This window comes from Gavialis gangeticus, unplaced genomic scaffold (genome assembly GCF_001723915.1).
Source record: "Gavialis gangeticus isolate Ggan-Ray unplaced genomic scaffold, GavGan_comp1, whole genome shotgun sequence".
Classification (NCBI taxonomy): domain Eukaryota; kingdom Metazoa; phylum Chordata; order Crocodylia; family Gavialidae; genus Gavialis; species Gavialis gangeticus.
The window spans coordinates 100,466,644-100,481,403 of record NW_017729024.1 but is presented as its reverse complement, the minus strand read 5'-3'; positions in this window follow the sequence as shown (position 1 = coordinate 100,481,403).

Genomic DNA, 14,760 nt, shown 5'->3' with positions numbered 1-14,760 from the left:
TCCAATCATCCAGGACTTCTCCCAACTGCCACGAGTTTTCAAAGATAGTGGCTAGTGGCTCTGCAATCACGTTGGCCAGCTCCCTCCACACCATCTGGTGTATCCTACCCAGCTGCATGAATGTGTACAAAGAGTCCCTAACCTCTTCTTTTACCACTGTTGTCTGCTCACCTTCTCCCCAAACTATGTTGCCAGATGCAGTAGTTTGGGAGCTGACCATACCAATGACAACTGAAGTGAAAAAGTTGTTGAGTACTTTAGTCATTTCTGCATCCTCTGTCACTCGGTTGCCTTCTCCATTTACTAAAGGATTCACACTTTCTCTGGTCCTCCTTTTGTTGCTGAAATAGTTATATAAACTCTTCTTATTACCCTTCACATTCCTTGCAAACTGAAAGTTCAATTGTGCTTTGGCCTTCCTGATTTCATCCCTGCATACCTGAGAAATGATCTGAGAAATGCTCTTATAGTCCTCCCTTGTATTTCGTCCAAATTTACTCCTCTTATAAGCTTTCTTTTTGTGTTTTAGATCAGTGAAGAGTTCCCTGCAAAGCCAAGCTGGTTGCCTTCCATACTTGCTAGTCTCCCTGCTGCCCAAGTTGCCATTCAGTATACTATATTCCCAACCAATTCTTCTCTGTTTGTGAGCAGGAGGGCAAAAAGAACATGGCGCCTAGTTGGCATCTCCAGCACTTCCACCAAGATGTTGTCCCCAACCCTCTCCAAAAACTTCCTAGATTGTCTGTGCACTGCTGTATTGCTCTTGCAGCAGATGTCAGGGTGATTGAAGTCCCCCCTGAAAACCAAAGCCGGTTATCAGGAAACTTCTGCTAGCCATTTGAAGAAAGCCTCATCCACTTCATTCTTTTCGTCTGGTGGTTTATAGCAGACACTCACCACAACATCACTCTTGTTGCTCTCCCCTCTGACCTCACCTAGAAAATTTCAGCAGGTCTATCTCCAGTTTCATGTTGGAGCTCTGAGCAATCATACAGCTCTTTTACATAAAACATAACTCTTCTTCTCCCCTGCCTGTTTTTTCTGAACAGTGTATACTCATCCATGATAGTGCTGTAGTCATGAAAGCTATCTCACCAAGCTTGTGTTATTCCAGTAATGTCATAGGTCCATGACTGTGCATCCTACTTTTTTCCCAGGTTCTGTGCATTTTTGTCCAGGCACCTAAAGTAATTAGCCAATTGCCCTTATTTTCTTAGGAAGAGTGAGAATGCCTCCCCTGTTGCCCCCTCCTTCTTGTCCTTCCTTCAGGGCATCCACATCCCCACTTATCTCAGGGTTTTCATCTCCATCCCTCAGTGAACCTAACTTAAAGCCCTCCTCATTTGGTTTTTGAACTTGTCTGTGAAGATGCATTCCCTTTCTTTGTCAGGTGAATCCCATCTCTTTCTAGCAATCCTTCTTCTTGGAATGATATCCTATGGTCCAATAAGCCAAATCCCTGCTGCTGACAGAATCTGTGCAGCCATGCATTGATCTGCAGGATGTGTCCAGGATGCATCCAGTCCTGCCTGGGCCCTACCCTGGACTGGAAGGATTAAGAAGAACACTGGTTACTTATATATGTAATTTATGTCCCTAGCCCGCTTAAACAACCTATCACCATTTTGGATATAGTTACTGTTTCCATCAGAAACCTCATCACCTTGCCTTTGAGCAAGAGGCCTGGCTGTCCTCTGGATGACCTTAGATTTAAATGTAGGACACATATTAGAAATTTGTGAAAGACCAATGAAAAGAAAACTCAGTTCAATTTCTCACTGAAATTTGTTAAACTGTAGTGTTCCCATTCTGATGGCTCATGACTGTGGTGGTAAAACATAAAACAAAAGTATAAGAAATGTTTAACCTTAGGAATGGGAACAGCTTTCCATAGACCTTATTCACCTTTTAGTGTTATTTTTCACTGTCTGAATTATTGTTCCTAACCCACTACCCAATCTAACCAAGGGTAAGCATTGTACTTAGTCTTGAAAGCACAGAAGAGAAAATCAGATTTAGCGTACAAGTTCTCTAGACACAAGCATATTGATTAGAAAGCCCCTGTGCAAGTGGGGTCTTACTTCATTTTAATTGGAGCCTTTTTCTTATTTGTTTTGCTTTCCAAACAAGGTTTAATGCACTGAATGACTGAAAATTTAGATTTCCTTAACAGACAACTTGGTGTCTTCAGCTGTCCTCTACTTGGTGAATGAATTGGTTTCTTATTTTCCTTTTGCTCTAAGTACATATCTAAGATTCATTTTTCTTTCATTTAACAGTTACATATTGACCAAGGAAGGACAAAGGCAGTCAATCTACATATGAGTGCAAGAAAGTGGTTAAAAGTTTGTACTCCCTAAACACCATTATTTGTGCTTCTTTAAACAAGCACACATTATTTTGAAAATGAAGGGAAGCATTTGGAAGTTTGAAGGGAAACCTTGATTTCCATCTCTAATTATAGCTTGAGACCACCATTTCTAGGGAGCAGGCTAAGATGAAAGGGAAATAGTGGGTCAGTGAAGATTCAGTATAGGCATGTTACCACTGAATACTATGTTTTCTTTCATACATGCTGCTGACTATAACATACATGTTGTCTGTAAAAGGTGGAATAAAGAAAAAAATGATTTTCCCAGATTTATGTCTGCAGAGAGAAGGAATGGTGCCTAATCTTCAGATGGCTCACCCTCCGTTTTTTGTTTAACAAAAACCCTAGCTGCTGTTCAAGACTGATTCACCCATGGAGACCAATGTTTTTTAAAAGAGCTAAAGAACTATGAAATAGCCAAAGACACTAGGACTATCAGATAGCAAAATTGCCATTAACAGGTTAGCTTGATTAGTGGAAAGTCAAGTTCATTAAAAAGGAGAGAGAATTATTAACACCTGTGGAGTGAAGATCACTAAGCCATTAAAACAATTTCTTTAACCTTATCTTATCTTCATAGTTAGCATGACACAGATACCTTTGATGACTTTTAATTCTTTGTAGTAAATTACATACCGATATACTTTTTTGATGTCATTTATAACAACTTGCCTTTACTTTTCTATATTCTATATATTATATATTTCATATATCACCATTATCTATTACCCTTTAGAACAAATGTTTTTCATTTCCAATAATACCAAATAATTGGAGGATTTTGGTTATTTCATATCTTACTAACACAAATTGTCCCTTTCTTTTTGGTTTTTCATTTTTTTAACCTGTGTGTGCACTCACATTCTCTCATGGTTTCACTATTAATCTCACATGATGGATTTTAGTCAGATTAATTTTGAGCTATAGTGCAGGAATAAGGGTAAATGAATATGGATCAAATAAAAATACTTGATTTCTTCTCAGCCTTCTTCCTCATCAGATTTTCCTACCAGATTATATAACACTTTTTTCATCCCTCCCATGACCAATGTTCATCATGAATAAGTAAGTGGCTCTCCTTCTTGCCCAGGCAGTCCAAACTCACTGGCTGTGTGAATCAACTGTCCAAGGCACTGTTCTCTAATATTTCAATTTTGACTTACAGATAAATTAGTGGCCCTCCAAAGGAATGAGTCTGCTCACATGAACTCATGGACTTGCATTCCTCTATTCCTGATAATTCATTCTATTATATCAAAATCTAAAAAAAATGCTTTTAGTCACAATATGGGGCAGCACTAGAAAGATTACTTACCTACAGTCCAATGTTTTGGGTCAGATGGTTATTAATAGCCTTGAAACTGAGTTAGTGGTGTCCCTAAAGCTCCTAGTAGATAGGAACTAAATCCACTGCTTACACCTGTTCCCTCATTTTAACCTCCTCAAATAAACAAGGACTGAATTAGCATGGAACCAAAGTACTCTTTTTATCATTAGAGGTTGTCCTTTTTTGCACGGTATGAGGTATGTTGGCAGGCAGCTTGGAGAAGCAGCCTATATCCCTGCTAGCCATGTTGTACCTGTGGATAATTAGATGAATTCAGTCACTAGTGCTGTCAATCTGCTACCTTTCATGATCACTAAATTCACGTTAAAAAACATTCCTCTTGCTGACAAACCTGGCACTGGCAGTCTTTGTTGAGTAATTAACTCAGGTACTGAACACCAATCCAAAATGTTGTGCATAATTAACTGATCAGGTTACCTGTCAGAGGCAGGTAATTTTCCATTACCTTTGGGATACAGTCATAGGAGAGCATTTCAAAACTTGCACATCTCTAAACATAATACAGTACAACAGCTGCGATCTAAATGGAGGAGAGCCATTGTGTTGCTCTGTGAGTGGAATGTCTAATAGATAGGTCTGCAAAAGAAATTCAGGAACAGGAAAAAATTGTGCACATCTATAATAAAAGGGAAAGTTTTTTTCTTGAAAATGAAACAATGTTAGCACTTTTCCATGACAGACTCATGGCATACCCTAAGGAATCACATGCTAAACAAAGGGCGACTCTATGTCCCAGTTTGGCCAGGATAGTCCCAGATTATGGAGGCCAGTCCTGGCCATCCAGTGAAAATTAAAATGAGTATTCTGGACATGGGGCAGGGAGTAGCATAAGATGTGAAATAGGGAGCCCTAGCAGACAGCAAAATTGCTTTAAAAGAGGTTAGCTTGATTAGTGGAATGATCATTAAAAAGTGAAGATGATTGTTAAGACTTGTGGAGTAAAGAACAACGGATCATGAATGGGCCCTTGACTTCCTTAGCTGCCTGAATAGTAATACCAGAGCTGCACCACACTGCCTCACCCCTGCCTCTGCCTGCAGCAGTGCCTCTGACTTGAGAGGTGGGTCAGGGGTCAGGGGGAGGCAATGTCCCAAATTTTACATTGTCCTGGATTTTACATTGTCCCATACAGTCACCCTAGATAAACACAGATTACAAAAACAAATAAAATGCATTTTCTTGAAAACAACTGCCTTATTAGGAAAAGGCAGAAACAACAACAAGCATAAAAAAAAAAAGTCTCTAAATGATCACCTGTGTATTAGGTGATTTAAGTAAGGATCATTCAAGCTTGATGTGTGAATGTCATAATGACAAAGTTCTTTGTGTTTGGTAAAAGAAAAATATTTTGTCTTTATCATTTGAAAGATGAATGGGGTATGGGGCAGAGCAGTCGTTAACAGTTGGATAAGAGAAATGAAAATGTCAGTACTGTCTTATACAAAATTATAGATTTTTTTCCAAAAAATCCATACACATTCCAAAAAACTTTCAGACATAATACAGAGTGGGATTATCAGTTTACCTTAAGAAGCAGTTTGGGTTCCAGGTCAAAAAAATAAACAAAATTTAAAAGGGCTTGATTGGATTTTGCATCTTCAGTCCTATGCAAGTGATAGCACAAACAGTCTGCTGCAAAATCAGTCCAAGGAAAGGAGGCTTTCCTTGTACATCCCATACTGCTGGGGGCATTAAGTTACTACAGTTCTTAAAAGTTCAAGATTTGCCAAATTAGGCCCTAAATTGAAGCATTTGCCAAAGTAATAGAGAAAACCATGGGGAACTGTGCATTTAAGGTAGTGGATCTTAACATTTTTACCCCACAAAAAATGCCAGCTCTTAGTTTTCACTTGTTTTTTGACTACAGAAAAACAATAAAGCAATTTTTCTGTTGCCAATGAACTCAGAAAGGCCCAAACAAGTGAGAATGTTTTTAACATTTTAGGCCATGTGTAGACAAAACAAGAGACGTGAGTACACAACACTTTAAAGTGGACTAAATGCTTTTGCGCCGCTTTAATTGTGCTGGTGTTTGCATACCTTGCCACCTTAATTCCAGCCTCTGTAGGAAATTCAGTGGTGTAATGTGCCTTAAATGACTTGGGGTTCAGCAAACTAAAAGTCCTTGAAGGAGTTTAATTTTCTGCCCCTACAGCCGCAGAGCAAAGCACCAGGCTCCGTGCAGCTCCATGGCTCTGCAGGAATCCCTGCAGGCAGCCTGGCAGCAGCCTGGGAAAGCAGGCTCTGCCCAAGAAAAGTGGTGAGCCTGATCTTTCTCCCTCCCTCGCACCCCCTGGAGCCTGCCTGAGCTGCATGGGGGCCTGGTGCTTCCCTCCATGGCTGCAATGCCCCCCAGGACTGCCCAAGCCAGGTGCCTGGGGGTGGGTGCCACCTGAGGGGGGCCGCTGCTGCCATGAAGGGAAGCACCTGTCCACCCCCTCACAGCCCAGGGACCCCTGTGCCCACCAGCAGCTTGCCCTCCCCTCCCCACTGGAGAGGCAGATAAGTCAGCGGGGTGTGTGCATGATGTGGGGGGTTAATCAGTGCTAAACTGAAGAGGTGTTTTTTAAAACCCACTGCTTCAATTGATGGCTCCCGTTTCATCTACACACATCCACAGATTCCTATTTGAAATCTCTAGGTTTATTTTATAAATTATGTTTGCACAGCTGATGGTGTTAAAGTGTGGTTCCCTGTGGCACCTTTGAAAGGATATCAAGACACCCAAGGTGGCCTCCCCAAGGTCATGGCACCCTAGTTGAGAATCACTGGTTAAAGGGGTTCGTAGATATAAGTTAGAAGCTGTTTGAATCAAGAAAGTGACTGCAGTAAATAACTGTCTAGCATTTGGGGGTTACCGTACATCTGGGTTTTCCTGGATATGTCGTTTTTTGGCCCCTGTTCTCATGTCTGGGCAGGTTTTTAAAATGTGAGCAAAAGGCTGGGTTTTTGCTTTGGCTCCGCTTTTCCTTGGCAGCGTGGATGCTTGGGGCTGGTAGTAGTGGGCAAGGTGATTGGTTGTCAGTGGTCACATGCTCTCTGTGTGGGCCCTGGCAAGTGTGTGTGTATGCATGCATGTTCACACAGGAGCTGTGTGGGCAGCAGGCCTGGGGAGACAGGAGGCAATGGGTCAGGAGTGAGGGGTACCAGCACGGCTGTAGGGCAGGATGCTGTGGGTCACGAGTGAGGGTTACCAGCAGCACCTGGGGGGGCAGAGCTGTGGGTCAAGAGTGAAGGGAACTGGCAGGGCTGTGGGGCAGGGTGCTGTGGGTTGGGAGTGAGGGGTACTGGCAGGGCTAGGGGGGTAGGGGCTTGGGAGTGAGGGGTAGAGGCATATTACTGCCCCACCCCACTTATATACCCCTTACCCTCCCCCCCGCTAGATCCCCTCCTCCCCACAGGTGTCCTCTTTTTTGATCCTAGAAATATGGTAACCCTATAGCATCTAAATGCCCCATGTTATGAGAACTCAAAATACATGTTAGGAAATATATTAGCTGGATAAAAAGGTGGATTTAAAGGCTTCACTGAAGCTGAAACTCTGAAAAATGTAAAGGCAATAGAAGGATTTTCAAGCAGCACTTCACTGTGAAGAAACCCCATTCAGACATATTTTGAATACTGCCTGATGAAGAAGTTGGTATATTTAACAGATTCCAGGTAACTCAAGCAAAAAGAGTTTAAATCTATGAGATTTTATGATATCACCTGAAAAACCTTACAAATGTTACACACAGATAAAAATTATGTGCATAAAAAAAAAATTAATTCATTGGGTACAAAAGTCAAAATCACAAAGTAGTTGTGGCTGACCTGAAACTAAAAAAAATGTTACTTTTGAAATTCTGGGGATCTGAGTCCTTGAAAAAAGACTAAATTCTGATAGAAGCATGGTACCAAAAAAATAAAATCTCTTCAGTATTAACTACAGATAAAGCATTGGCCAAGTATTGGAAATCACCCACTCCAGAGGGAGGCATACTCTGATGCTGCAGATGGGACAGAAACAAAATACTGCAGGGTTGTAACAAGCAGGGTAACAACAAATACTGAAACATGCAGGGTTGGCACCCTTGGCCAACAGGCCACACACACACACCTTGACTGCTGCAGCTATAGCTGCTTTCACAGCAGCATGGTCCACCTGCACCAGCTGCTTCTCCGATAGCAGTAGCATGGTGCCTATGTATTTGGCTGCTGCTGTAAGAGCAACATTGTAGGGCTGCTTTTGCTTCTAGGGGGTGGACTCCACAAGGTTGGGGGCAATTCTGGCACCCCTTCTAAGTTGGGGCCTGGGCTAGTCCCCTGCTCTCCCATCCCTAATTACACTACTGTCTACAGGGAAAAATTACTATGCCAGAAATGCAGAGACAACACTGGAAGCTGGATATTGGTGCACAAGCCAACATGTCACCAGAAACACGGTTAGTAATTCTGAAAGAACATCCACAGAGTAGCAGATAAACAAATAAATATGGAAAGGAAATATTTGTCATGATGCCTTATAAAGAGCACTCATTATTAGGTTAAAAGTGAATTATCCTTAAAAAGGGGCAGAGGGACAAAAAATAGTTGAAGAACTTGAGGATACTTTTTATGAGATAGGAAACTCTCATGCTCCTCAGAAATTTCCCTTTGCCATAAGGCACAATATAAAAGGAAAACTGGATAGACTCATTGCTCTGGGAAATAAAGTGAGTAGAACCAATAGAAAGTTACTGTAATATATTGATTGGTCATTTTAAAGAAGATGGAATGATAAGCTTGTATATTGATCTAAAAACAGGCTGTTTGTGTTTTCTTTAGCACCTACAGCATTTCCCCACAAAATGCAAGATATTCTTGCTGGTACAGAGCAACAGAGGGCTCCTAAATGACATTCAGAAATGGAGAGAAAGTAGGAGAAGAGCATGACCAGAGGCTCTGAATGTCATTAGTTAATCAGCTTTGGATATTTCCAAAGCTAAACAAAATAATGTAAAATGTATTGTAAAAAGAATAACATTCTTGGGAGAGAATGTAACAAAGAAGTATGCAGCAGTAATGTTGAGGCCATTCCCAACAAAGAAGGAAAAGGTAGTAAGATACCACAGAACAATGAAGCATCTGAAGAATACTGTCTAATGTAGATGTCTGAATCAGATACTTGAGAACACTACTTTGGAAATATGTCCAATAGAAATGACATACAAATCTTAATTTAAAAAAAGAGTTTGAGAAAGAGTCTAAAAAGTTCCTAGGTCTGAGGTATTATGACATGTTGCAATAATAATTGGTATTTTAGGGGTTACAATATAAAATGTATGCTGGTACAGGTATGTGGGCAGCTGATAAATCTGGAAGGGGGTACTGAAAAAGAAACAGTTTGGGAGCCTCTGCTCTAAGTGAATGAGTGGAACTTTGGTTCCACTTATATTCAGGAGTGATTCTGAAATAAGGTAGTAGACATTAGATCTGCTCCATCCAAATGTCTCACCTTCATCTTGCCTGGGTTATAAAATATACCACGCTTAATATATGAAGCTCCTAAAAATAGTCACCCACGTCTTTCTTTCCCCGCCCAACTTAAAATTAAATATACACAATCAACATTTTTGTATTTACACATACATACTAAAATTAAAACTGCCTTCTCTGAGTGTATCAATATTTAGTTTTTGTTATCATCCATGATGCATAAACCACCATTTCCCATTCGAGGAGAAGCTGAAGGAGCTAGGAACCTTGCAGAAAAGGTGTTTAAGAGGGAACATGATAGCAGTCTTCAAATATCTGAAGGGCTGCCATAAAGAAAATGGAAAGCACCTTTCAGCCACATCCAGATGTGCAGGGCCATGCACTTTCAGTGGCTCAAATAGCAGTGGTACAAATTTGTGCCACTACTTTGTGCCACAGCGCATGCCCTTGGTGACAGACAAATTATCCTGCTTCTGGCAAACTGCCCTTTCCCCACTCCTCCCAGCTTCCAAAATGCTGGAGTAGCCAGGCCACAAATTAAATAGTAGAGACATTCTGGCCAGCAGCCAGAACATCTCCCTGGAGGATCAAGCCTCTGTTTGTTCCAGCGCATGCTATTGTAGCGTGTACTGTGCTACTTTTTTTCTCAGTACTTTTTTTTTTTTTTTTTGCTACCAGGAAATCCTCGTAGCAAATTTTGCTCCTTTTCTGCAAATGTGCAGCACAGGGCATATTTTAACATTCTGAGCATGCAGTGTGTGGTGCCACAAAGAAGTTTGCAGTGCCACAAACTGCACATGTCTGCATGTCTGGATGAGGCCTTTCTGTCTTGCTGCATGGAGCAGGACATGGATCAATGGCCTGAAATTGCAGCAAAGTAAGTTTAAATTGGGTATCAGGAAAAAAAAAAACACCATTTCACTGTTAGAACAGTGAGGCAATAAAATACACTGTCTTGGGAAGCTGTGGACTCTCCATCAATGGATGTGTTCAAGGAGGTTAGACAGCTACTGGGCAGGGATGATATAGTGTAGCTATGTCTATGTCCTACTATGGTTATTTCCCAGGATTCTGGGATTTTCTAGTTGCCTCCTCACCCCCTTTCTCCTTACATGTGTCAGGGCATTGGACATTGGCTACTGTCAAGGTTGGGGATTTTGACTGGTGTGCGCCAATACTCCTGCCAGGACTTAAAGCCAGAGCTTCCTGGCTAGAGCGTCTTATCCTGTGACTCAGGGTCAGACTGATTGCCATATTTGGGGTCAGGAAGGAATTTTATCTAATGGTCAAATTGGTATGATCGGGGGGGGCATTCTTCCTCTGTAGGTGGCGGGCGGGGGTATGGCTCTACTTGGCATCTCTTGGGTGTATCTTAACAAACTTTTATAGAAGCAAGACGTTGGCTGCCATGGTTCCCCTACTTTACCTGTGGCAGGCTGGGGTGTTATGTCTTCTGTTGTGTCCAGGGTTGATGATAGCTTGACAAAGAATTTAGATTATGGATTTTATAGGATGGCTTGCATAGGGATGATCCTACTTCAGGCAGGAGTTGGACTAAATGAGCTCTGGAGGTCCCTTTCAACCCTACTTGTTTATGTTTTTTTGTGAAGCATAGAGCCTGCACTCTGTACTACAACTGGATCTAAAACCTGGGTAAGTCAAGCCATTTCCTTTCCTCTCAGAAAGAAGAGAGTTCTGTCTAGACCTTAATCATTAGTTTTAACCAGATAATTAATGAATTTAACCAACTATGATGAAGTAGTTCCATTTCTTGTTACTTTTTCTTAGACTTTAACAACATTTCAGTTTTTTAACTGAAAAGTTTGACTGTCAAGAGGAAAAAAGATTCAAATTTTAGTCAATTTGTTAGATTCTGTAACAATCGTTACCTCTTTTTGTTCTGGGGACTTATGTTCCTTATATGTTTCTTAAATATTTGGAAGTGAAATGGAGAAGAAGGTTTCTCTTCTACAAGTTTCAATTTAATGATATAAACTAAATAAAAAAATAGAATAATAGGGTTTAAAATAAACCCCCTCATCATCAATCTCTGAGACAAAAATGGCTTTTAATTTAACTTATCTAAACTTGTACTGTACATACATCTTGCTGGTCAGTGACTTACACACTATTCTCGAATGGTGCTTGATTTCTGCTTGTAGGGTTCTGTCCTCCCTCTTTCATTTGCTCTCTCTTTCCAATTTACTCTTACCAGTCACAAATATATAAGTATTGAAACTAACTACATGCTACTGCTTCTGCTGACAGGGCAAAAATTAATTGGCCCATTATAAGTGACAGTACAAATATATAATTTGTCACTCCAGATGGAGAAGGATCTGAGGATTTTGCCAAGTGAGTACCATAGATCAGTGTCAATATTCATTATTACATCTGAGAGCAAATCCATCTCATTTTTCTGCATCTCCAGTAAATTGCAGGCATACCTAGAGATAGGGTTTATTCTGTCATGTAAGAATGAGTGGTTCAAAGGTCATTTTTCTATAGCTTCTGCAGAGAATATCTGAAGTATTTTCAATAAAGTAAAGGGAAAATAAGAAAATTCACTTATTGCACTCAGTATTAGTAAGCTCAAACTCCTAAGGATTAAAAAATATATATTTAAGAAGAAGGGGTATGTGGGGGGTGGGGGGGGTGTCGCTTGCTACCTAAATTACTGTTCATATAAGACAGCATTGGCTACTTTGAATCTCTGCTTCCAGAACCTTTTCATTTTACTGATATATCCTTCCAGATCACTGCCTTCTCATAAGCCAAAAAGTGTGTGTACACTGAAGGTTCAGGAATGTTCTAGGAATGCGTGATATGCTACTTATTTGGCCTTTAAAGGGATATTCATGACCTTAAGCAGAAATGACAAACTGGTCCAGTACAATGCTTGGATTCACTATTGGGCTATATAATGGAAATCTCTATCTTCTTATATTCCACAGAGAATGCCACCATGGTGTGACCTTATACTGAAATCTGTTTTGAAAAGACCAAGGTCTTTGGCTGCACAAATTTATCTTTATAAAACTCCCATGAGAAAAGACTGCTGCAGGGAAAGCAGCCAAACTGGCCCTGCTAAGGAAGCCCCCATCAGAAGTGCAGGTGTCGAAACTTAGAGAGACCCTGCCTAAAAGAGCCTGCAAGTTAACATTAGGATGTATGCACTCACAAGAAGCTGCAAAAGGTAGAGGGTACAATGCACATCAAAACAGGCTCCAATACAAAAATGTTCTTACTACACAGAACTTTAATTAAAGCATTTATGGAAGTTAGGAAGAGAAAAATATGCAAGTGAAGAAGTGAAACCTCACTATTTCATTAAGTGAATGTATTTTGGGAACAGATACAGTATTCTAACAGCCTTTAATATAACAAGCTTTGTTATGTAGACAAATCATAGATATAGCATATATCTATTTTTTTTTCTTTAGTATCTGGGCTTCCTTAGTTTGGAAGGTGAGATGAAAGCCTTCAAAGAAGAAGTTTCCTCACCTGTTGCAAGTCCATCTCAGGCTTCCACAACTATTAAATATTTTAATGTGGTGCACTTAATGCCTTTGCTCTGTGAATATGAAAGAACATAACAAATATGCATTAGCTCCCATAATGCAAGTAAAAGTATTTAGTGGATCATTTGAAGACACCACATCATGAATGTAACATGGTAGCTTTTTAAGTAAGCAACATCACATGACAATTTATAACTAATTTGTGGAGAATGTAATTTTGTCTGCAATGGGAATTCACTGTCGAAGTTAGCAATCTTGAATATACAAGACAATTAAAGCTTCAAAACAAGAATAACAACATTCAAAGGATTCGGTCATGAAAGAGTTTCAGTGTTTCGAATATCATAAATACACAATAATGCTCACTGGTTATGTTGCATCTCTGAAAGTATTTCCCAGGGGTCCCAGTTAAGTGTATGCATATATATCTAAGTTAACTCTAATCATATTCATAGTCTAATTAAAGCCTGTGAATAATCCTACTGAAAATGAAAAGTTTGAGCATGTTGGTCATTCAGGTACTAACACATATTCTGAGGATTTGTCAGTTCACACAAAAAACTCATTTTCTTCCCATACTCTTCGTGTCCAAAGAGTAGAGCATTTCTACTATTCTCCAGTATGTACTATTCTCCAGAAAAAAATCTATGAATCTATAAATCTGTGTCTAGTTTTCCTATTTTTTTGGACTTTGGAATTTAAATTCCATTCAGTGAGATGAGTTTACCAACTCTGTTAATGTCTCATACTTTTTGAGTTTACAGCGATTATACTGGTAAAGTATTTAACAAAGTTTCAGTCTCCTACACCATAGCATACCCAATTTTTGCTCACAAATCATTTTGTAAAAATTTCGTTGTTATAAGGAAAAAAGGAATTTAACTATCAATACAGACTGAACAATAGAGTACAGTAAAGTGTTACTGTGGCAGGTAAAGACCTTCTAGACAAATCCTTACTCTAGGAGTGGGTAGACCTACTGTATTGGTTTTTGGTTTATTTGCAAGGCCTTAGAGGGGTTCTTATTACAGTACATAATTCTCTGTTTATAACTGCACCTATGAGTCATTGCCAGTGCAAATGAATAGTGGTAGTTTCAAATATCGCTATTTATTGTCTGATTCCTTCCCAAGTGTCAACATTTTTTCCCAGTGTACCAATTTCTACGCTTAAAAAATGTTGATAAAATGCAGTTATTAATGTCACTCTCTACTGGACTCTTTCCAATCTGCCCACATCTCTGTTAACATGTGGGGCCCAAACCTAGAAAGAGTCTTCCAGGTGAGGCCTCACCAATGCTGCATCTTTCTATGACCCTATGATTAGCAGGCAATGGTTTGAATTGTTGGGTATTCTACAAGTCTCGGAGTCATATAAGTTCAAATTGCTAATGAGGTCTTTCACATGATTTGACTTTTACACAAACTATTTTATCTTTTACTACTCACTTATGAAACACACTATTCATAAATTAAGAAAAATATAAACAAAATTGAAACAGTCTCATGGTTGTTGAACAGTTGATAAAAGGACTGTTTTTGGAACCATGGGCTGAGATTTATCCTCAGCTTTTCCTGAAAACTGCTGTCCTTGATTTTTTTTCATGGGGTAGGTGTTTTATACCATAGGCTTCTTAAAATTAGTAATAAAATCTATGGTTTGACAGATGGAAATTTGATTCTGAAAGTTTTGCATAAATTTACTACTTTTCTAATTGTCATATTTGGATGAATAGTGAAAATACACAGTCATATAAAAATGTAATGCTATAGATGTGATGGGGAACAGCAGCATTAAGTAAAAACATATCATTAGTGCCTTTCAACATTTTTAGTGTTGTGGAAAAAGTATTATAAATAAAATGATAATATGAGCTATAATAAATACAACTCACAGTTTTACAGCATAATAAAATAAGCTGTAAAAGTTAGCTTTCTGCTGGAGAGCTGATAAATCTTCAGGCTGAAGTTATCTGCTATAAAATCTCTGGAAGGTGAGATGAAAGCCTTCAAAGGGGATGAAAGCCTTCAATGCTGGACCTGGTCCTGCCCGCAGGTGATGAC